The sequence below is a fragment of the Phyllostomus discolor genome, chromosome 12 (genome assembly GCF_004126475.2).
Source record: "Phyllostomus discolor isolate MPI-MPIP mPhyDis1 chromosome 12, mPhyDis1.pri.v3, whole genome shotgun sequence".
Lineage (NCBI taxonomy): Eukaryota > Metazoa > Chordata > Mammalia > Chiroptera > Phyllostomidae > Phyllostomus > Phyllostomus discolor.
In genome coordinates this window covers 68,072,601-68,096,758 of record NC_040914.2, presented here as the reverse complement: position 1 = coordinate 68,096,758, position 24,158 = coordinate 68,072,601, and the positions used below count along the sequence as shown (strand labels likewise).

Here is a 24,158-nt window from a genome sequence, read left to right as displayed (position 1 = left end):
TAGGGTATCTGCCTCTGAGGAGCTCAGTCTGGAGCTGATGGAGCAATGTTTGCTTATATAGAAACCAAAGCCATTTTCTCATTTGGATGAAAACTTGACAGAGCCATTAAAATGTGTGTATTCTAATTGCTTTTGCTAGGATTTTATCCTAAAGATATAATTCAAATTATGCGGGGGAGGGGACTTACCACACAAAAGATACTCAGTCACAGCATTGCTTTTAATGGCAAAACATTAAAGCAACTGATATGTCACAGAAAAGGGGAATGGTTAAGTAAACTGTGACTCTTATATTTATCTACTGAATGGAAACACTACATAGCTGTTAAAGGGCTAATTATAAAGAACATACAGAAGGATCCAATCCTTTATAATATGCTAAAGGAGAAGAACAAGATGCATATTTTTATTTGCATCCCCATAAAAACATGGACATCCTAACATAACTAGATATATAATAAAATGTTACATAGGGGAGATGTATGTCTTTTACCTCTGGTATTCAAACATTGTTATTTGGCAACAAGTTATCAAATCTGTATTTAATATAAATTAAATACATCTATAAATGTAGTCTCTGGATAACGTAGCATTGGGTAGAATCAAGATCTTTGATGGACTGACAGTGTCATATGATTGTTAAATTTCTTGACCCTAATACATAATCCAGGAGATTTTGTCTATTTCTGTAGTAAATGTTACTTTGTAGAGTTCTCTCCTATTTGGTCATATGACAGCTACCATTTACTGAAAATCTTTAAATATTGTGGCAGACAGCTTCTAATTGTCCTCACTTCCTGACACTCACCCCCACATGTGATCCCCTCCCTGTGGCTGTGGGCTGCGCTGGTGACTTGCTTCTAACCGATAGACACAGCAGAATAAAAGACTTCTGTCTTGCAGTCCCTCTTTCTCTGACTCCTCTTGCCTTCTTGCTCTGATGACATGAGCTGCCCTATGTGAGCTGCCCTATCTCCACAGGCCCACAGGGCAGGGCCAATGGCCAAAGAGTGAGCTTGGGCCTTGAAATGAAACCTGAGCCCTGGCTGACACCTGGATTGCAGCCTTTGGAGAGGTCCTGAGCCAAAGGACCCAGCGAAGCTATGCCCAGATTCCTCACCCACAGACACTGTGAGATGATAAATGTTGTGAGCTGATAAGTTTTGGGGGTGATTTGTTATGCAACAATTGATAACTAATACATTCCCACCTTGCATGTGTAACTCTTACCTTGCGAAGATATGTCATACCCATTTTATAGAAAAGTACCTCAATGCTCAAAGGGATAAGTAATTTGCTCAAAGATTCTATGGCTATCAGCCACAGAATTGTGGTTCAAACTCAGGTTTGTCAGATTTCAAAAACTATGTTTTTTTCCCCAATTCCACCTAGACTATATAGCTGGATTTGATTCTCAAAGGCAGAGGGGAAAGTGGTAGGTAACATCTCACATAATGGTTTCCCAGAATTCAGTTGTTTATTACCCCACCAAGTCATTAAACACCTGGAAACTCCTTGAAGATAAGGAACAATTTTTAAGCTGCTTTTCCAATAAGATAGAGCCCAGGGAAATGAAAAGGCATTTTCTTAACAGTTAATGCGTATTGTGATGCTAGGAAAAAGCCCCCATGCAGGGCTGGCTCTAATCTGCATAGTTTTAGACATTTCTTCCTGAAATGAACAGAGTCCTTGAAGTCCCTTGCATGGGGGATGGAGAAAGGATGAAGAGTCTTTCCAGCAGACATTGAAGGCAGTCTGATCCCCAGTCATGCTGTCTGAGTTCACATCCCCTTAGCTGCTCTTGGAGATGTGAGAGAGTCCTTTCAATGATAATTTAGAAAGACGGAAACTACCATTTCTTGATCGGTTCTGTATCAGGCACAGTGTAAGGCATTTCAGCATATGCTACTTTAGTTTTTTATCTGTGCACCAAGCCTTTGAGGCGAGTGTTGGCATTACAGTTTCACAGATGGGAAGCCCAGAGGTGGAACAATCTAAGGAGTCTGTTCCAGGCCGGTGTTGGCAAGGTGGTTAGAACCAGATGGGAACTGAACGAGCAGCTTCCCCTTTTCAGAACTCTGGACAAAACCCAGGACAATGCCCTGTGGTCTGTATCCCAACAAGGCCCTCAAATAACCCCGTCTCAGGGTAAAGTCTGCAAAAGGAAAGTTTGCTCCCACGTTGGCCAGTTTATAAACTATGGTGCCTCAGCAGGTGACAGCACCCAGATGGTGGTGACAGCCTCCAGAAAGCCATTCGTCTCTCCTGCACTTACAGAGAGAGCTTTCTAAGGCACACCTCTGTTTAAGAGCTGTTCCCACTGCACCCCAGAGAAAAGTCCAGCAGACCTGCGCTGGCACAGGGGGCCATGAGCACACAGCGTGATGGGCTGGGGTGCAACGTACACACCCAATTTCACAGACTTAATAAAAAAGAACACAGAGATCTCACTAAAAATGGTTGACACTGATTTCATGTTGAAATGACATTTTAAATGGGTTAAGTAAAACATTTTACTAAAGTCAGTTTCACCTACTTTTTACCTTTCTGAATGTGGCTCCCACAAAATTGAAAACTTTGCACGTGGCTCACACTAAAACTCTGCTACATAGCACCAGACTCATTTCCAGGAGCTGACGTCTCTTGGACTTTCTGGCTTCATTGCTCCCCCTGCCCTTCTTCCCGTCTCACTGCTGCCCCTGGAGACACATCTGGACTTCACTGGGCCTCAGCTCCGTACCTCTGTACAGACTGGGTTTTCCCCCGAGAGTCCTGGTCCTGGGGCTAGCCCAGAGTTGTCCTGGGACTCTTGATTTGCATGTGAACTCTTCTAGGAAGCTGCTCTGTGCCCCTCAGCCCTGCCCATCACAGTTTGGGCTACGTCTCCTTTGGGCTCCCTTAGCACCTCGGGCCAGCCAGCAATGTTACCCTCCCCCTCTGGCTTGAAAGGTGCTCATCAGCCTTTCCCCTCTAAGTGGCAGGTCTCTAGACCAGCGGTGTGCTGCGGCTGTAACTAAATTTCTCTAATTATCACAGTAAGAGATGTAAAAAGAAACTGGTGAAATTAATGTTAATAATGTACTCCAAAGTATTATTATTTCACTATACACTCAATATAAAGTGTTGAGGTATTTTACATTTCTTTTCTTTTTGTACTAGGTGTTTGGAATCCAGGGTGTATTCTATACTTATATCATGTCTCAATTCAGACTGGCCACACTTCACATCCCCCATGGCTGCACGGGGCTCATGGCAACCATATGAGAGAGTGAAGCTCTGCGTGGCTGGGGAAATGGCACTAGCCTTTGGGACCCCAATGCAAAGAAGTATCTGGCATAGGATAGACTCTGAATGAATGAATGAATGAATGAATGAGAGAGCAAATGGGTATGTGGAGAGAGTGAGATACCAAGTGGCTAAGCTGTACCCAGAGGTTTCTCTCCCGTCTGTCCCACATCCTAGAGCCCCTGGCCCAGGCAGCAGTCTCCTGGTGGCCTGCTCAGTGCTGCCCAGGGGCCCAGTGGAGTCTGTTCAGAATCAGGGCGTGGTTCCTACACCGTCTGTGACTCCACTGCCATCTGCATGGCTGGCCAGATCTGGTCTTAGTAGCTGGATTTCCCAGAACTAGGGATTCTGGGCATTCTCAGGCCATCTCTGCGGAGCTGGTTTCCCATCAGGACAGTAGGAGGAAATTTGAGTCATGTCCTTCAAACACCTTACAATGCCAGGAGCCTGAGTACAGAGGCCATCTGGGCCTTTTCTGACACTTCTTGTCCTGGGGAGGCCACCTTAGTACTATCCCAGGTGGGTGGTGGTGGGAGATCCCAGGTGAGTCCTAGGTTCTGCTTTGACTCGGTAATATCATTCCATCAAGTCACTTCATCTTTTTGTCCCTCAACTTTTCTATATGTTAAGTGATACTTGCTATTCTATCCATTCATGCATTTAGTCACTCACTCACCAGTGCCAGAGTGCTATGGCAGGAGCTGCGTATAGAGTAATGGGTGAAATAGATATGCTTTCTCTGTCCTAAGAGATTACAGTTTTACTTATTAAATAGGCTAATCACAACAACGAGAATTTCACAGTTTAAAAATGTGTTCCCAGTTCGTTTAGCCCCCACATGGATCACAATCTCTCAGAGTTGATCCTGTACCATAGGTTCATGCTTCAGCAAAGCCTGTGGGCATTTCAGATGGCATTCGAGCATGAGTCACAGGGAAGATGGAATTGGCTCAGGCCACGTTTCAGAGGAGCAGTGGTTGTGATCATTCTCGTTTCTGCCTGCCATGGAGCTAGACAAGATGGAATTTCTGGAAACCTGGTAAAATGATAACAAGCAAACACCTGTGATATCTTCTGCCCTCAAAAGGTTTATGATCTTATAGGAGACACAGATTCATCAAAGAATGACTTAAGTCAATGTAAGATTGCCAGTTGGCAGTTGTAAAGTGGTGTCATGAGAATGTGACAAGGGGATCTGACCCGGTTGGGAAGACTACAGAGGGCTTCTCCGAAGAAGTGAACTCAAGCTGGGATTTAAGGGATGACTGGCATGTGAGAGGAGCATTCCCAGCACAGGGAGAAGAGTGTGGAACGGGAGGCTGAAGAGAGGCCAGCGGGCATGACGACAAAGAACAGGAGTGAATGCTGGGCAGAATGCTGGGAAGGGAGATGGGGGCCTCCGGAACAACATCACAAAGAGCTTCCGAGGATGCAGTTGCTCACACCAGAGCACGCCGCTCTAGAATATCTCCCAGCCCCCTCTGAATGAGTAGTCAGTTCCTTCACAAGTGGGTAACGAGGGTTAACACTGCTCAGTGTTTATTTGGGGTTGAATTTAATGTTTCATTAATATTCAATTTCCTTTTGAATGGTGTGTAAGGCACAAAGTCATTAGGGCAAAAATGATACCACTTAATCAAAACATTGGGCTGTGCTATGAATAGTAATAAGCCTGGCCACCTAAAAGAGGAACAAAATAAAAATGAATTATTTCATGGATCACTGTGCCTATTAGATGATAAATTAAAAGATTTGAAAATAAGAAGTGAGTAATACTACAATTAAGAAACATCTACCAAAGTCATCTGTGGAAAATTACTGATATTAACAATGGCCATCTTTGGGATTATATAAAATCCAAAGTGGGTATTGAAAAGTAACACATTCCTTGCAGGTAAACTTGGAATCTGGAACTTTTGAGTTCTGTCATAGCTGCAGGAGTCTACAAGTGAGTGAGCCCCTGAGATTTTGACCTGGATGCAAGAACGACTGCAGAAGTAAAACATCAGGGATCATGACCACTGCACTGGAAAGGCAGAGAAAAGATTCAAACACTCCAGTTCTTTTTGGAACAGTTGCATGTGGGGTCTTTGCAGTAATGCAGGAAGAACCTCTCATGCACATGGAATTCCCTTAAAAAATGTAAAAATAAGTATTTTCTCAGGGTGTAGGGTTGGATGGGACAAGAGAGGTGACAAGGGTGCAGAGTTTAAGGTGGTGTTCACCTTCAAGGTTCAAGTGCTGGGTCAGAACCACAGCGTGAGCACCTCCTTAAATACTGCACCTTATTACCTTTATTGCCCCAACTAAGTCCTGGCCCTGTAAGGCTGACTATGACTTTTAAAGGAAGGGGAACCTTAAGTAGCCATCATAAGAAGTATCTGCTTGGCCACAGGACAGCCAATGGGGACGCTCCAGGAGGATTTTTTAAGGGATCGTTAGTATGAACACTGGCTCAGAAGAGGTCAAGAGCCTTCTGAGATGAGGAAGAAGGGAAGGCAAAAAGTGGGACAGCAGAATGTGGATGCAGTGACTGATCCTTTTTCCCTGGTACCTGGACGACAGAGACTCTCTTGATCAAATGGGTGCCATGGCCGTGTTCTGCAGAAATTTGCCATCCCCGATCAAGCCAAACTATATATTTTTATGCTACTATATTTTGAACTAGAGCAAAAGATGAAAAAGATCTAGGGAGTTGCCTCCAGTGTTTGTTTTATTTTATTTAACAATGTTCCCTGGTGCTGGATTTGGGTGGACGAATAGGACTGGAGCGGAAACTCAGAGGACGCTTTATTCCAACATGCGAGTGAGGCCGGGGAGGGAAACAATAAGGTGCACGAGGTGCTCTCAAGAGTCTCCCACAGGACGGAATATCTGAGTTGTCACGGGGCACAAAAGAGGGACTCGAGGATGGAAGAAGGGTGAGAACCAGGGAAAACTATTGAGAGGAAGTAACTTTGAGTCTGAGAGTTGAATGTCAAGTAGAAGTTTGTCACTCAAACAGGAGGACAAATAAATAATCTAAGTAAACATTGCTCTACCCAGCAAATGAGCCCCTGATGGCCAGAGAGCTCGAGGGCACTGATGGTGAGTTACACTCTGAAAACCCCCATGAATCGTTTAAGCTCCTCAGGGGTGCTGGACAAAGCAGTAACCTGAGCTCCGGCTGCTCCTGAAATTCCACAGGACAGTGGCAGAACTGGTACAATATAATTTCAGCTGGTTCTTGATATTGAATATAGTCCAACCCAAGTCCTCCAACCAGGGAGAGATACTCTGTATTTCTGCTTGGAGAATGCTAGTTCCTTATTAATGACGTAACTACTTTCTTCCAGATAATTTTGGCTTTATTTATTCATAGGTTAATAACTATGCCATTCCATGTTCCCTGAATGTTTTCACCCAGAATTGCCAAATATGAGAGTTTGTGGAAGAGGCTTAGAACAAGAAGGAGCCCAAAGACCCTTCAAAGTGTTGGAAGTGCTCATATGGGTAGCCATCTTTTAAAAAAGATGACACCCAGACCAGCTGACATTTAGACAAGTCCAGTGTAGAAACCGGAGGGGGACCTTCTTTAGGCTTGGAGAAAAAGGGCTTATTTGCAGATGTTTGGGGCAGGCATTTTCAGCACCTCAGGGGAATTGAGATACATTAACTATGTCATCTAGACATGGTGGTAATTTAGGCAGGTGCTGGGGTGCCTAGGGTACAAAATTAGAGGTGGCCTACAGGGGCAGCTATCCCTGAGACACACTGTCCAGGGCCTGTGGAATGGTCTAAAATGAGGAGTGGAAGAAAAGAGTGATTGTGTAAGACAGGTGTGCCAACAGTGTACTCCCATAGCAAGCTGGTCCTCCACCACTTTGACTGAAGGGGGTTCTTCATAGATGCTCCCACATACAAGGAAGGATGGAAGGCTATAGGCTCTGGACTTAGCACCGTGGTGCTACGAGAGTCACCAGCTGCCCATAGGTTGTATTAGGAAAAAGTGAGAGTCTCAACGAGAATCTAAAAGGTAAATTTAAAGGATGAAGCAGGGACTGTAGGGGACATAGTTTAGTATCATCATAGCAGCTGACATATGACGAATGCTTAGCAGGTGCTGTCACTGAGCAAAACACCTTATATGTATGATCTCATTGCGTTGCATCAACCCTGTGAGGTAAGTGGGAGTTTGTCAGACTGTCAATCAGAAGTACATAAAAATATTCTCCCTTTTCTTCTTGAGTCCCTGTTGCTGGTGGAGGAGAGCTGAGATGAAAATGAGGGGTTAGCCCAAGGTCAAACAGAGAAGCATGGAAAAGCCAGGCTTCAAACCGAGCCCTGTGTAGCTCAGGGCTTGCCGCACTGTTGCCAGGTATTCGAGAGTAGGATGCAGCCAGGGCGGGTGAGGGCTGGGAGGTGGGGAGGAAGGCTGCAGAGCCCTGGGTACTACACTGTAGAGCCACTAATGCGTTATTTCCTCTGTACTTTCATATGAGCCTTGTTTCCTCCTTGGTTATGACAATTTCTCCATTCTCTCTTGAAGATTTCTCAACCTAGGCACTATTGCCATTTTGAGTCAGATAATTCTTGGTTGTAGGGGGGGCTGCCCTGTGCATTACAGGATGTTCGGCAGTATCTCTGGCCTCTGCTCACTAGCTGTCCATAGCACTTCCCAGTGTGACAAACAAAAGTGTTTGCAGACATTGGAAGTGGTCCCTGGAAGGCAAAATCTCCTCCAGTTGAGACCTGTGTTGTGATGGGAGCTAATTCCCCATCTCCCTCTGGGGGCTCTTTCAGGGCAGGCACCTGCCTCACCTCAACACACATGTGGCACCTTGGACAGGGACTCGTCCACAGAAGACTGGGTGCTGCTCTATCCCCAGGACTAGAGTGTGTGGCACACAGCAGGTGCTCAGTAATGTACATGCAGAATATGGTCTCTGACTTCAAAACACTGATTGGTTAGATTGGGTTTTCTCGAAGTGTGGACTGAAGGCTGCCTGCATCAAAATCACCAAGTGTGGCTTTACAGGCAATGTGCTGGCCTTACCCTTCTCTTGTTTATGACTGTGATTCAGGGGCCCTGAAGTATTGAACTTACCTGTGTTTTGTTTTATGAACACTGACTGTGCACCATGAGTCAGGCAGTGGGCTTGGCTGACTCATGGCAGGGACCGGAAAGACAAGCCCCCAGCTTGGCTGACAAATGCCCCCTGAGAGGCTGGGCTGGTGTTTGGATATGACCCACTTTAACACTTGGCTTCCATGTTGCATGTTGGAAAGTGGCAGACAGCCATGGCTACAGCCCCTCCCGTTCTAGGACAACTGAGAAGGAATCAACTTGATTTCTGCTGTGTGCATTGGGAGACCTACAGGATATTGCTTGGCCATTAGTTAAACCCACTCAGTGTCTCTATGTGGCCTCTCAGGGGACTCCACAGCTGAGTTTTATCTGATTTGGTGCAAGGGGACATTATCTGGGTAAGTTAGAATCAGCGGGTTACTTGGGCAACCCACGGACCATGGTGTAATGAGCAGATTGTACTGCGATGTGAGCAGAAAAGTCAGCAGAGCTGCCTGCTGGAGATGCGGTGGGAAACCTGTTTCATTTTGAGGTGGAAACAGTAGGATCTAATGTGACCCAGTGGTCAGTAGAGACGGATTCCCTTGAATTAAAAAAACACAGATTAGTGCTCTGTCAAGTGAAAACAAAAGTCCAGAAGTAAAACTGTATTTAACTCTCAACTACAGCCAAGTAAATAACTGCATATGGACAAGAATCTGGAAATAATACCTTAAAAATTATACCCAGTGCACTGCTAAAGTAATGATTCTTTTCATTTAAAAAATTACAAACACATGGGAATGTTTGCTTAGTCTATTTGCTTCCTAGGGCTAGTGAAATAGGCACATCAAGCTGGGAGGCTTCAAACAACAGAACTTTCTTGCATAGTTCTGCAGGTCAGAAGTCAGAAGTCCAGGTGCCAGCAGACAGATTCCCATGAAGAGCCCTGAGGGAACAGCTTTTCCGCATGTTTCTCACAGCCTCTGGTGGAGCTGGCGACCCTGTGTGCATGTGTGTGCGCGTGTGCCCACGCGTCCGTAATTTCTCATCTCCTCCTGTGTGTTCACTCCACGCTCTGTCACTGCCCAGCTCAAGACCCCATCATCGCCCTCCAAGATGAGTCTTCCAGCTTCCTCTCTGTTCAGTAAGGCTTCAGCTTCCTGCACTCCAGTCCACCCTCCTCCTGCTTCCAGAGCCATGATTGCTGGTACAACCCTATGTCTTTCATTCTACAAATGCCTGAGACCGTGTTGTAAATTTTGTGAGAGTAATGATAATGTGCTTTTGATGACACTGACCACTCAGCACATGAGCTGGGCATGCATTTTCATGGAATAGTCCATTGCTCCTCATGAGAACCCCGTGGTACATATATCATAATCATTCTCACTTTACACAGATGGAAAATGAGGATCAGGGAGGTTAATTTCCCTGCCTGGCGTCACAGACATAGTAGGTAGACAGGTGAGAACTTGAACCTAGATTGTTTGTGAGATATTGACAGATAAAATGATATTATGTCTATGATTTGCCTTAAAATATTCCAGCAAAATAATGGGTGGAAGGGGAGCAACAAAGGAAATTAATTTGGCCAAATGTTAAACACTGGGGAGGCTGGGCTGCTGGGTGCATGGCTGCAGGGCAGGCGCCCGCATTCTATTATTGCTCCTTTTGCACATGTCTGGAATTTCCCGAGAAGTCCGAGAATGTAAATTCAGAGCTTTGTTCTCTGAACAACGGCCATAACAGCGATGTCAGTGCCCAAATGCTCTGATGCTGTTACACCGTGGTCAGGACCCCACGTGTGTTCGGTGGTGATGGCAGAAAAGAGCGCTCTGGGTGCCTTAGAAGCTTGGTGGTAGAAGAGTTCAAGGTATTATTTTCTCTTCCCCAGGTAGAAAAACATATGCTTTTAACCACATAACTCAGCTCTGTGAGAGTAATAACTCCCGGTGCTGAGCCCCTGCCCTGCGCCAGTCAGCATGCAGGGAGAAAGACACACCCAGCCCCTGCCCCAGACAAGCACACAGGCATTGGGCCGGGGGTCGGGGTGGGGGGGGAGCACTACACAGTCAGTTGCCACAGAGCGTGGGAAGAGCTGTATCTAGGTTCAAAAGAAGAGGCATGTGAGCCCAGGTGAGGAAATGACACAGTTTAGAGAAAAGGCATTCACATTGGCTTTTTAAGAGTGGGGAGGCCTTTTCCAGGAAGAGAAAAAGTGTGTATGCTCAAGGCAGAAATGGAGTCTGAAAGGGAATGGGCATCTCATCACAGAACCGGGAGTTAGTGGGGGTGGGGCCTGTGTGCCTGGGAGACAGCCTGTGCTCTACTTGGTGAGCCGGCTCTCTTCCATGGGGACAGGGAGCTAGGAGAGGTTCTCACTGGGACGTAGTCAGACGTGTGTCTTGGGAAGAGGACCCAGATGCTGGGAGACCAATGAGAATTAGGGATGCTGGTGAAGTGGAATTGATAAGATTTGAAGGTGGAATACAGAGAAATGCTGTAAAAACCCACTGTGCCTTTAAGGTCATTTCAGGGTGTGTGGAAGCCATGTAATCCCCCAAAGGGTGGAAAGACTCTAAAATGACCTATGTTTTTTTTTTAAGATTTTTTATTCTTATTCTATTACAGTTGTCCCAATTTCCCCCCTTTGTTCTCCTCTGCCCGTCCCACCCTCCTCTCCCACAGTCAATTCCCACACCGTCTACCATGTCCACGGGTCAGGCATATATGACCCGTGGACATGGATAAAATGACCCACGGTTTGAAAGATTCTCCATCAAGCAGAGATGAGGTGGAGATAATTTGATTTATCTTCATTCACTTTAATTAGCATTGGAAACAGATGACCTGGAACCTTCCTTATGCCAGCGTCTATGTGACTCCAAAGTTTAATTTTTAATTACTGCGGCCCATTTGTAGAGGCACACAGGGGAGGTAGAGGGCTAACCTTACCTTTCCTGCATCCCTCTCACTTGTCTGTTCACTGAGTTTCTTTTCTCTAAGCACTAAGGCTAGTAGCTATTGTCTTGAGGTTGTGTTGCCATGGCAACAAAACAAAAAACAGGCTTTCATTATAGGGGTTGAAAGTAAGTAGACAAGGGAGGTGTTGTCTTCCAGTAACTTTTCATTCCTACTCAGGGGCCCACTGCCTCAGCTGACTGGGCCACATTTAGGAGACGGAGAGACTGGACCACTCTTCTTCCGAACCGGGGCTCACTGGGTGGTCAGACTGGACTGCTTCTCAAGGGTGGCTTTGGAGAACAGTCAGACCCTCAAGAGTCACGAGGAAGGGTGGCTATGGGGAGGTTTCCATAGCAGACAAAGAGTTTGGTAGAAGTTGGGGAGGTGGGTAGCAGTTCACTTACACTAATAAGACACTGAAGTCATATCCAGAACAAGTAGTGTAGGAAATATTTGCAGAGTCTTTTCAAGGTCTTTAACATGCCTTGCAAAGTCTTTAAAATTCTCTGACCTAGTAATTCCACTTCTGGGAATATATCCTAAGGAAATAATATTACAGCTAGAATAATAAGAACACAAGCTTCATACCCAAAAGGTATGACAATAAAAATGAAACATAACCTAGATATCCAGGAACAGGGAACAGTTGTTATATCCATTTGTTGGAATATTAAGCGGCCATGATAGTTTAAAATGCTTATAAGAGTCTGTAAGAGGACCTCTCCACACAGAGAAAAACAGGAAAAAAAGTCTATAAATGTTTTTACCTAGTATGATTTTAATTTCAAAAAAGTGTCACTCAAACAAAAGCAAAACAGACCCCCAAAAATGCACAGAGAAAATATTGGAAGAAAAAAAACAAAAAAATATACATAAGGGTTGTTGTTAGGTGATGAGAATATATACTTTTTTCTTTGAAAAAAAAAAAGATTTTATTTATTTATTTGTAGAGAGAGGGTAAGGGAAGGAGAAAGAGAGGGAGAGAAACGTCAATGTGTGGTTGCCTCTTGCATGCCTCCTACTGGGGACCTGGCCTGCAACCCAGGCATGTGCCCAGCTGGGAATCGAACCAGTGACCCCATGGTTCACAGGTCCATGCTCAATCCACTGAGCTACACCAGCTGGGGCTAGATTTTTTTCTTTAAAGGGAAATATTTTTAAGTGTTTCTATTGAGTATGTGTCATTTTTACTATCGGAAGATTTCCTGTTTAAAAAATAAATTCTGCAGTCAGGAATCAGCCATGATCGTTGTGAATGAGTCAGTGGTCTTACCAAGTACAGATACCACAAGCCACTTACACCATTTTTTTGGGGGGGGCAGGTGCTCTGCTATGTGTCGGAGCAATTCTGGGCATTGCGGGAGTCAGAACCAAATGATACAGCGTCTTTGCCCCATGGAGTTGACTGACAAGGTCTGTGAGCTTCTGGATGGTTGTGTAATTGAGCCGTCTGAGTGGACTTTGGCTCAACCCAGATAATCTGTATAAACACAGCAGACAGGTCTGTGTGCCACACAGAGTCTATAATTAGTCTCATCAGTCTTCATTCCTTGGGATTCCAGGCTGGTTTTAAAGAAATTATCTCACGGATGAAGAAAGCTTGGGAGAGTGTTCAGTTTATCTCTGCATATGTGCAGGTAGAATTATGAGAAACCTGACCCCGTCCCTTCTGCCTGGATGGTTTTCCTTTCCCACAGTTCTTCAGTCTGCAGAGTCTTGGCACAGAGAAGAGGCAGGGATATGTGCCTGTCAGCTGCCCATAGCTATTTAAGAAACTGAAACAGATCCAGAATAATAATGCGAACAAAAGTAGCTATTTGAGTTCTGATCACTGCAGGCAGTATAACAGTAACAGTAATAATGATAATGGTTATGTTTATTATTTTACAACATGCCAGCAGTAACCAGCTAACTGGTTTATAGGTATCAGCCTCCCTCATCTTCAGAAGTTTTCGAATGGCAGGTACATTATTTTCTACTTTACAGATGAGGAAATTAAGAGTCTTAGAACTTAATATACACAAAGTCACATAGATAAAAAGATTAAAAATGGAAGAACTAGGGTTTAAAGATGGGAACCAGGGAACTTAAAATCTGTTGTATCACCATTTTGTTCTTTAGTGCTTCTCATAAGCCTGAGAAGTGTGGCACACCATTGCACTGTTTAAGGATGAGACAGCTGAAGGTAAAAGAAGCTGAGTAAATCTTCTGATATTATATGGCTAGGAGGAAGCATGGGATTCTGGGATTCAGACTCAGCTAGTGTCCATGTGACTCTAGAGCCTGCTTCCTCTCCCCCTGCACATGATGGCCCTGTCACCAGAGCATGACAGAGTGTCACGTAAATATTTCATTTCTGACACAATGCTGAATTCAGTACAGAGCAGTTGCTTAAGAAGATTTGTGGGAAGGAAGAGTGAGTGACATAGATGCTGAGAATCTCTAAGCAAGGCAGTGAGAGTTGGAGGTGCATTCATCCATTCCAAACGCAATTCTCAGCCAACCAAACAAAAATGCCCTGAGTCACTACCGAAGGAGAGTTGTGCCTTAGGTATCAGGGTGTCCATCTGCAACTTATAACTGAAGAGGTAAGCACATTTCATGCTCTGAGGGATTCGTTTTGCTCTTCCAGAAACTAGGTGCTACTCCATGGAGCTGCCTTGCTGGGGGGTGTCTTTGAAGGGCAGGCCCCAGGAGAGAGCGCACACAGGGGAGCTGAAGGGAGCCCTCCCTGCTGCAGCCCCGAGAATGCGGTGCCCAGCTCCGCCCAGAGAGCATGAGATTTATTACAGCCCCCGGGGAAAGGCTGTTCCTGCTCAGGATGGGCATGCTAGGGGTTTCTCTCACATTCCAGCAAAACAGACACATCTTCCAGATTGACCCACCTCAGGACTAGTGGCATTTTGGGCAGAATAATTCTTTGTTGTGGGATACTGCCCCGTGTATTGTGGAATGTTTACCACAATACCACTAGATGCTATCAGTATTGCCCCAGTTATGAGAGCCAAACATGTCCTCGGACATTGTTAACTGTCCCGTAGAGGACAGAGTCACTCTCAGTGGAGAACTAGGGGTGGCCTCAGGAACAAGAGGCTGCAGGGAAGCCAGGGCTGTGGCAAGGCGTCAGATAAGCACGCACAGATGCAGACAGAGCTCTGAAGGTACGCCCTCTTTAAACAATTCTCCTTTGCAGACTTCTGCAGTTGTGGGAGGCAAATGAGGATGGTGATCCTAACAGCTGTCGTTGGCTATGTGAGAGCCCCTGCTCTGTGCTCTTAGAAACCTATTGCTCCTTGAGGTTAAATGACTTGCCTGAGGCCACAAGCCAGTAAGTGGCAGGTCTCTGAATTTGAACCACTGCACAGCACTGTCTACACAGATAAGTGACCCTGGGGACTCCCTGAACTTGATTCTTCTAAGTTGGGAGGGTCACTAATTGGAAAAAGGGGAGAGAGGGCCGTGGATGCAAGACTCCTGTTCCCCAAAGAACAATGGCCCTTCCAAAGATTTCACTACCACCACTGCCATTACCACTTTGACCTGTGGGGGGCGCTGCTGTTCTTCACGGTCTAAATGAGACTTAACTAAAGGCTCAGATGTAACCTACACTAATAATTTATTCATCTTCTGCTTAAGACCATGGCATCCTCTCTTAGCCTCATAATAACCCTGCAGATAGAGAATAAAGAAGAAGAGGGAATTAGCAAAAGGTAAAGTGACTTGCAGAAGGAAAAGCAGATAAGTCACAAAGTTTGGATTAAAATACAAGTTGGACTTTAAAGGCCTGGCTCTTTCTATTTTTAGATGGATGAAGTCGATGTGCAGGTTTCAGATCTGGGCTAACCAACTGAATGACTTAAAACACGCCATGGTCATTCACGGGCATCAGCGTGGAGACAGGGGAGGCGGCTGGTCTAGTTCTCAGAGGACCTGCAACCTCAGGGCAGCTTTGACCTTCTGCCAGTCACTTCACTTTATTGCCTTCAGTTTTTCTTTGTCTTCTTATTAAATTTTTTTAGATTTCATTTATTCATTTTTATAGAGGGGAAGGGAGGGAGAAAGAGAGGGAGAGAAACATCAATGTGTGGTCACCTCTCACTCCCCATTCTGGGGACCTTGGCCCCGTCTGGGAATTGACTGGTGACCCTTTGGTTCATAGGCTGGCATTCAATCCACTGAGCCACACCAGCCAGGGAAGTTGCTTTCAGTTTTTCATCTGACATAAGATTGGGGGGAGACCAGGGGGTGCTGTCTATTTGATTCCTAGGCGCGGGTGTTTAAGAAGCCCTGGCCTATGTATCCCATGAGTTGGATAAGGAGCCGATGCAAACTTATTTGCTGCTTTCTCTGTAGGGTTCTAGTACCCTCACCCCCCTTGCCTCTAGGACTAATGGAGCCACTGTGGCATAGTAATGATTGCAACTGGGAAGGCTTAGATGAAGGGCCAGGGGTGCAGCCCAGTGTGGACACAGTTTGCAGCATCCACTGAACCTCAGGTCTATTGTCACTTCTGACAGCTTGTCTCTGGGACAGAGCACCTGGGCAAATGAGAGATGCCAATCTACCAATATTGCCCCACTCAATCCATCACTCAACAAACACCGACAAGAGAATGCCACCTCCTCCCTGGCCTTAGGGGCTATTAGGTGGGGGGGGGGGGTGGCGCGCAAACAGATCAGCATACTTACATGCTGGAATAGTGGGGGCTACTGCAGGGGGACGAAGCTGGCACTGTTGGCATTCCAAGAACATGGCCCCTCACTCTGTGAGGGGACTGGGAGGTTTAGTTACAAACTGATGGGCTACACTGCTCCTTCTCAGGATGGAAATCTGAGCAGTCCCTCTAGTCCTCCAGTACAATCTATGCCTTCCAGAGTGACCCAGCTTAGTAAACCCTGGGAAAGCTCTGTCAGTGGGAGTCCTGGAGTCACTGCCAGGGAAGGTACAGCCTTCTAAGGACAATTGACCCTCTCCACTGCTCTTCTGCCCTGTGCCTTGTCACAGAAGGTCATGTCTGCGTTTAATGTGTCTGATCTTGTGCAGGGCCCTGGGGCAGAGCTAGCTGAGTGGGGACATAATGGGCTCTGGAGCTCCAATTCTAGCCTCATCACTTTTAAGCTGCGTGACCTTCAATAGGTCGTCCAACCTCGCAGAGCCTCAGTTTTCTAAATCTTTAAGTGGCATGAGAATGCCTACCCTAGAGAATGGCTATGAGAATAAATGAGATAATGGGGTAAAGCTGCAGGTAGAGTCAGGCAGAGGGCTCTCCTCTTCTTTCCCCTACTGGAGCAGGATATTCAATGCCATGGCCAGGGCAAAACTGAGCTTCAGCAGCAGGGAGGTGCCTGGGCTTCCTGAGGCCTAAACAAGGACTTTATGAAAGGCCTGCTGGATAAAATACTTTTGTTTTTTCATTTTCTTGACTGCTTACATGGGGGCTTGGGAAAGAAAGTCTGTATCGAGAGAGAAGGCAAGATGGGCAAGATGCAGAGCTTCAAGTGCCACAAAGAGGGTTTAGGGTTCCCATGGTAGAAGAAAGGGAGCTGCATCACTACCCATGCCAGGGGATGATACGTCTGAAGGAAGCCTGTGGGTGATGCACTCAGTGCAGTTGTGCCTGCTCCAGGGGTGGAGTAGAGTGTCCACGGGTTCAATCCCCAACTCTATTACCAGCTGTATGGGCCTGGGCATGTCCTGTAACCTCTGTGCAAAATGGTGACGGTCATTATCAGCAACTAGAGTGTTGGGGGCTTACATGAGATGACTTGTAAAAGTGCCTTGCATGGTGCCTTCCACAAAACCCATTTATAAGTGATGGTTGAATCCAGTGGTGTGCTGGAGATGGCTCCTACTGCTACAAGAAAGCTGATTGTGTGCATTTCTTCCCAATTCTGGGTTCAGTGATGTGAGGTTGGTTGCTTGAAATCAGCCATGGTAGAGACATTTACACCATGGAAATTGGCAACTGCTACAAATCAGCATATGACAATATACTGCTACTTGATTCTAAGTCTGTTTGATACAGACAAATGGGAACGGGAGGTCCCAAAGGTAGGGAATCAACTGCTAACACAGCCAGGCTGCCTCCAGGCCTTTCTGTCCCAAGAGGGCAGAAAGCATGCCCCACAAGAGGCTGGGTTTCATCTTGTGAAGATTCCCACCTACAAGTGACTTATGCCCCATCCAGGTACCTCCTAAGTACAGGTAGTGTATTTAGTAACATGTCTAAAACAGAATGCTGGGCTACCTCCATAAATAGAGAAAAGTTAGTATTATCTGGCCATGAAAAGCTAAACATAGTAAGTAAAATAAAAAGAAGCAATTTTTACTTACATTCGAGCTTGACACCATTGCCTGCCTACAGACTTGGACCTGAGGCCTGCGCCCTCTTTGTTGAAGAGGCAGAGGAACAAGGTGTTAAAGGATATTTGTGCCCCCGAGACTTCACTCTTGGCATAGTCAGGACTGAGAGAGAAAAGCTTTCCCACCAGATGATTCAATGTGAGGCTATTTCGTGTTTATGCCCGATTCAACGTCACACACAGGAGAGTGGAGCTCACTCTGGGAAACACTATGTTAGATGATGCTAAAACATTGAAGGCAGAAAGGAAACCATTATTATTTTTAAATTGAGCAGGGATGTATCACTGAATGCAAAATTCATATTAATTTTAAAGCTACAGTCAGTGGTATGTTGGACTTGGCTTGTACTAGCTCATGAGAATCAATGGTTAAATTTTCAGGAATTTAGCAAGTCACTTGACAGCACATTGGTAGGTTGAAATTGGCCATGAGGGGAATCTTTACACTATATAAACTGGCAAATATTATAGACCCGAGCTTCCCACACTCCAAGAAATGATTGTTAAAACGTTTGCTGGGATGCCACTAGCTAAAACTCTACATGCCAATTTGAACTTGTTTAAATCTCTTAGCCTTAGACTTCTGGGGAGAATTGTGTGGAAAAACCTGAGAGCCACCAAATAACATGCTAAAGTCTGGCAATCTCATCGTCACTACTGCATCTTAAAGAACAGTAGCAGAAACCACTGTAGAGAAATTTACTGCAATTGATTACTGCATATAAAGTACACCGACAATCCTTATTTCCAACCCATACTCTCAGATTTTAGTGCTGGCTCTGCTAAATATTTAAAATTTATAATGCCCTGGAAACTCATCTATTTCGGAGGGTGTAATGACTATTACAGAAAAAAAAATAAGAAGACATAAGACAATAAATTGAGGGCAGACATTTTTCACCCTTTGTATTCCCTTCATGTTGCTACTGTCTATTTTATTTCAAGCCTTTCCATGTATCTTGTTGGTCCAGAAGCTCAAACTCCTTGATCTTACTAACTTATCCAAGAAGCAGGAGAAGGGACCATACCCAGGTTACCCCTCCTACCCCATGTAGGGGAAAGGGTGGGACTTTGGAATTAAGTTTCTGTGTGGCTGCCTCTGGCATGTAGTGCTACCATTGGTGTGATGGTGAAATGTCATAATATTTTTTTGTGGAATTTCTGGTTTTGGCATGGGGGAGCCCAGTTTGCAGTGCTTGCTGATTTCGTGGTACACCAGCTCCCACCACAGCTGATTTTCACCTGCACTGCTGTGTTACTGATGCTGAGCCAGGGGTGTGCCCCCAGCTCCAGCAGACCGATGAGTGTTGCTCAGATAAATCCCTGGCCTTTTAACCTTCAGGCCACTGGGAAGAACTCAGTCCTACAGAGAGGTGCAGACAGTGCTTCCCCAGGGTTAGCTTGGAGAGGGGGTGGCAAATTCCAGCCAGCCGTGGAAGGGTCTCCCCACTGTCTTCTGTGAGTGGAGCCCACAGGAGCCATAAGGGGCAGTAAAGCTGTCTCAGGGGAGGGAGCAGCTCCAGCAGGAGGCCCGGTCTGAGCAGCTGTGGTGGGCGCAGGTGGCAGAGGTCTAAAGCTTTGTTCCAGGAGTGGGGGAGGGCCCAGGGACACACCTGAGTGGCCTCACCCCTTTTCTCCTCTCCCTGCGCTCAGCTTACCGCTTTACCCTTGTCCATTTTTTTCTTAGTATCTATCACCTTCTAACATAAAGCGAAAAACAGTTCACTTATTATGTTTATTGCTTATTTTTTTCCTCCTCCACTCACCGCCCCCCACACAGTAGAATGTAAGCTCTAGAAATTTTTTTCTTTTTTTATGAGTTTCATTTACAGATATAGCTCAAGTATTTAAAACAGTGCTTGACAAGTAGTTGGAATCCAGTAAATCGCTGTTGAATGAGGATCCAGTAGGCAAGAGAGAGGGATACAAGTCAGCTATTTAGAGCGGAGGTACCCAGCATGCAGTGGGAATTAGGGGTCCCCGGTGGGGCATAATAAAATGGGAGACCCTGGCTCCATTTCCAATAACATCTGATTCACTGGGTGAGAGGTGGGGCCCAGGAATTGGTGCCAGGTGGCCCACCCTTAAAGAACCCGGGTCTCTGTGGTCCGAGGGAGTAGGCAGCAGTGGCTGTGGCTCACAGAGGGAAGGGCTGTGCCCCTCACACTCGTAGACTCACCCTTCCCAGGTGGTGGCAAAAAGCTGAGTGGACCTGCCAGGCGGTGCCCAGTTGGGGAGACATGAGCCAAACTGTCTTCCCTCTGGGCGGGTCAAGACCCACTTTAATTATTGGCAACTTTTCCAGTGCCTGGACCAGCATCAAATAGACTCGCTAATGAAACAAGCAACCTTCCTACCTGTTCAGAGCAATGCTCTTTATTTTTGGAACTGCACATCTTCCCAGTCCCTAAACCTTCAACCTTCTTCTTCACAAGACTGTGGTTCTATCTCAAACCTATGGGCACATTCCCTTAGGTAATTGTCAACTCTCTTTAAATGTCCGCCTTAGCCTCGCCTGAATCCTCACTTAATTGGGGCATCACTGTTGGTTTAAGTTTCAGCTTCTCTCCTCCATTCACGTGACTCTAGAACTCCAATTCACCCCTTCAAACAGGCCTTTCTCCCAGTCTCAGAACCTTATTATGCCTCCTACTTTCACCTCAGCCAGGCATATGTCACCAACTCTTGGAAAAGAGAAAGGAGGGAGTGTCAAGAAGAGAGAGAAGCAGGATGCTCTGAAGAATGAATTAATATTTAGTTGGCTTCTACTATGTTCTAAACAATGCCAGGCACTTTAGATACATTATTGCATCAGAATTCTGTACGGCCCTGTAAACTGGTATTATTACTCTAATTTGATGGATGGAAAAACTGAAGTTCAGAGGGGTTAGCTGTCTTATCCATGGTCACACAAGTAATTTATGCTGCAGATGGACTTCAGATTCAGGTCAGCTTAACTTTACAGCCAGTACTGATTTTCCTAAGCAATTCTGTCTCCAGCAATAGCTGTAGATAATCCAGTAAGTCTGAACCTTATCCCCATATTTCTCACTTCCCTTTCTGATCTCTCTCTCCCCCTGCCACCCTCTCTCTCAGACCTAGAATAAGGGGAGGATTTTCTCATGAACTTCATCGAATGAATGGTAGAGGGAGTAGAGGGTACAAGATTCCCACTGACTGGAAGGTGTTACATCCTGGTGCCCCAGAGGCTGCCCATCTCTGATTTCCCAAAGAGTCATAGTTCTGTGGAATATCAGTTCTTTTACCTGCACTGGCAATTTATTTCATTATCTGTAATAAGCATAATGCAATTCCTTAATTGCACTCCATAAAAATCTCAATTATCACTTTAGAATTATATCAGGTTAGATGAAGAGACATCTCCTACAACTAAAAAGAAAATCCACTCTTGAAATGAATCTTTTATTTTGCATTTTTTGGGTTTGTCATACACACTGTGAATCATTCGGCTGGTTTCAGCTGAAAGTTAGAACCAAGGAGAATAAACTACATCCGTGGGACAGAAATAAGAAAGAGGAGAGATCTGACAAAACATTACATGGGACTATAAAGGACCCTAAGGAATGTTATGTGAGCATCATGAGGCATTTTCTTCTCCAATCAGAAATGCAAACTAGATCAGACTTCCTTTTAGCAATGGGATGAGACATCTGCCCCTGCCTCTAACCTGTCCTTACCCCTCCTCCTTCATCATCTGATGCAGGACCTCTTATGAATTAACACCTCCTGCTTGGCTGGGAAGCTCTGAGCACCCACAGAACTAAGTCCCCTTCCATTGTAAGGCTGACAGCAAGCCCACCCTGTCTCCCTCTGACCTCTCTGCTGTAGTTCCTAGTTTTCCATAGTAGCCATTATTCCATATTTTACAGTTTTCAAAACACTGTTCCACACACCACTGATTGGTTTCCTCTTACTGCTGTGACCAACTACCCCAGACTTAGTGGCTTAGAACAACACAGATTTATTATCTTACACTTCTGAGGCCAGAAGTCCAGTGGTTTCACTGGGCTAAAATGAGGGTGTTGGCAGCACTGTGTGCCTTCTGGATGCTCTGATGCTCCTTAGATCCTGGCCCCTTCCTCCACCTTCAGAGCCAGCAGTGTCTCCAGATCTCTAACTCTATCCCACCTGCTCTTTCTTCCAAGGACTTTAGGAATACACTGGGCTCACATGGATAATCCAGGAAAATCTCCCCATCTCGAGATCCTTAATTTAAACACATCTGTAAAGTTCTTTTTTGTCATGTAAAATAATGTTTTAATAGGTACAAGGGATTAAAACAGACAAACTTGAGGGGTCATTATTCTCTCTAGGACAACTACTCTTCATCTGGTTTTTCTGGCCAAAAATCTGGGAGTTTTTCTTGATTCTCTTCTTCCCCTCAATCTTATATCCAATTCACTAATAAGTCTGGTTGATTCAATATCCCAAATATACCCTGACCACATTTCACCTCCTCTCTTTGATCACTGTAATCCAGTTGACCATCCCCTTTTGTTTGCATGACTTCAGTGGCCTCTTAATTGCTCTGCCTACTTCTACTCTTGCTCCTCCTTGCTCAGAACAGTCTATTCTACACAAAGGAACCTGAAGGACTTTTAAGAACAAGAGGACAAGAGAATCAGACCATGTCAACCCATTGCTCAAAGCGCTCCAGTGGCTTCCTTTCCATCAGGGTTGGAAAATTCCTGGGTTTTATATGGCGTGCCCCTCACTATGTATCATCTTCTGGCCTCTGACCTCACCTACTGTTCCTTCCCTGCCCCAGTCTGTCCAGGCTGCTGTAACAAAGGACCATAGACAGAGTGGCTTATAAACAACAGAAATGTGTTTCCCACAGTTCTGGAGGCTGGGGAGTCCAAGATCATGATGCAGGCAGATTAGGTGTCTGGTGGGAACACACTTCATGGTTCATAAACACATGGTGGAAGGGGCCAGGGAGTTTTTAGGGCCTCTTTTATAAAGGCACTGATTTCACTCATGAGGGCAGGGCCACCATGACCTAATCACCTGCCAAAGACCCCACCTCCTAATACTGTTAGCTTGGGAGTTAGGTTTCAACACAGGCATTTTGGGGAAATACAAACATTCAGACCATAGCACACACTCATTCCCTTACTCTTAGCCACACTTCCCTTATTGCTGTTCCTTCAAATGATTCTACTCCATTCCTTCCTCCTTCTCTGCTTAAGACTGCTTTCTCCTTCCTTCAGGTTCCTGTCCACAGGTGACTTCAGGCTTTCCCAGACTCCCATACTTCATCACCCCCGCCTCTATTCCCTTCGCTTGTCCTATTTTTCTTCCTACAATATGTCGTTAACTGAATTTGTTTGGTTATTTTCTTATTATTTTGTCCCAATACAAACTTCAGCTTTGTGAGGGCAGTGTCTTTTGAATCCCCAACATCCTGAATAGTAAGGAATACATGTAGGTGTTTAATACATTTTTGAAAGAATGGATGTATTTCTATTTAATCAGTCTTCACAACAGCCCTGTGGGGTAAGTACAGTTTTTACAGTCAGGCAGATAGGGGTTTGGTTGTGGCTTTTTCACCTATTAACTGAAGGACCTTGGGCAAGCTACTCAGTCATTCTGAGTTACAATTTCCCCAATTGAAAATAAAAACTAAGCTATATTACAGGTTTAGTATAAGTTCAAATGACATAGTGTTATGAAATTGCAAGATGTGATACTTGAAGTATTCTATCACATTAATTTACTTTTCTTCTATAGGCCACTGAAATTATCAAGAATTTAGGGGCTTATGGCAGAGACACTTGTGCTACCCATATCCAGCTCTACCCTCCTTTCTGGACACTCAGGAAAAACTACATTTCCTGGCCCCCTTAGGTTAAGTGGGACCATGTGACCAATTTTAGCTAATGAGATTTGTGCAGGAGAATATTCCCCAAGTCTTTGGAATTCCACTGCATTGTCCCTTTGTGTAGAGTTCTAACATGCTTGAGTGCTAACATTCTTTTGTGTGCTGTCTCTGAACTCTTGGTTAAGAAAGACCCCCTTTGTTTTTTCCCTTTGAATTTCTGTAAATTCTTGGAGGCAAACAAGAATGCAAATCTGTGGGCAGAGCAGAAAGAAAGAGAAGCCTGGAGGTGCTATAGCCAGCACAAATAATGAGTGGTGATATCTCGGGGTTGCTTCATTGGTGGGGGGTGACGTTCTTGTCCCCAGATACTCTGTTTCTGTGGGTTCTAAATGGCGACGCACTGTCCTGCTCTTCCCCCAGGTTTGAACTACTGCATTGCTAGGATTTGATCATCTGATGGCAGAGACATAGTTTTATGTTTGCAAAGAAGTTAGTTTTTAAAACTGTGTTTTGTGGAACATTCATGCCTCATGAAATTTTATTAAGTGAACTACAAAGAAAATGTTTGCGCAGTCAGGTAATTAGGACAGTGCAATACACTCTATCAACAAAAAGTCCTGTAGGAAAGAAACATGTTGAACTTTAATTTGGG

General features: G+C 45.2%; 1 protein-coding gene across 1 annotated transcript in view; it reads right to left on the bottom strand.

Annotated features, from left to right (window-relative positions):
* VAT1L (vesicle amine transport 1 like) overlaps positions 1 to 24,158 on the bottom strand; it is a 149,164-nt gene that overhangs the window by 5,267 nt on the left and 119,739 nt on the right. The window lies entirely within an intron of this gene.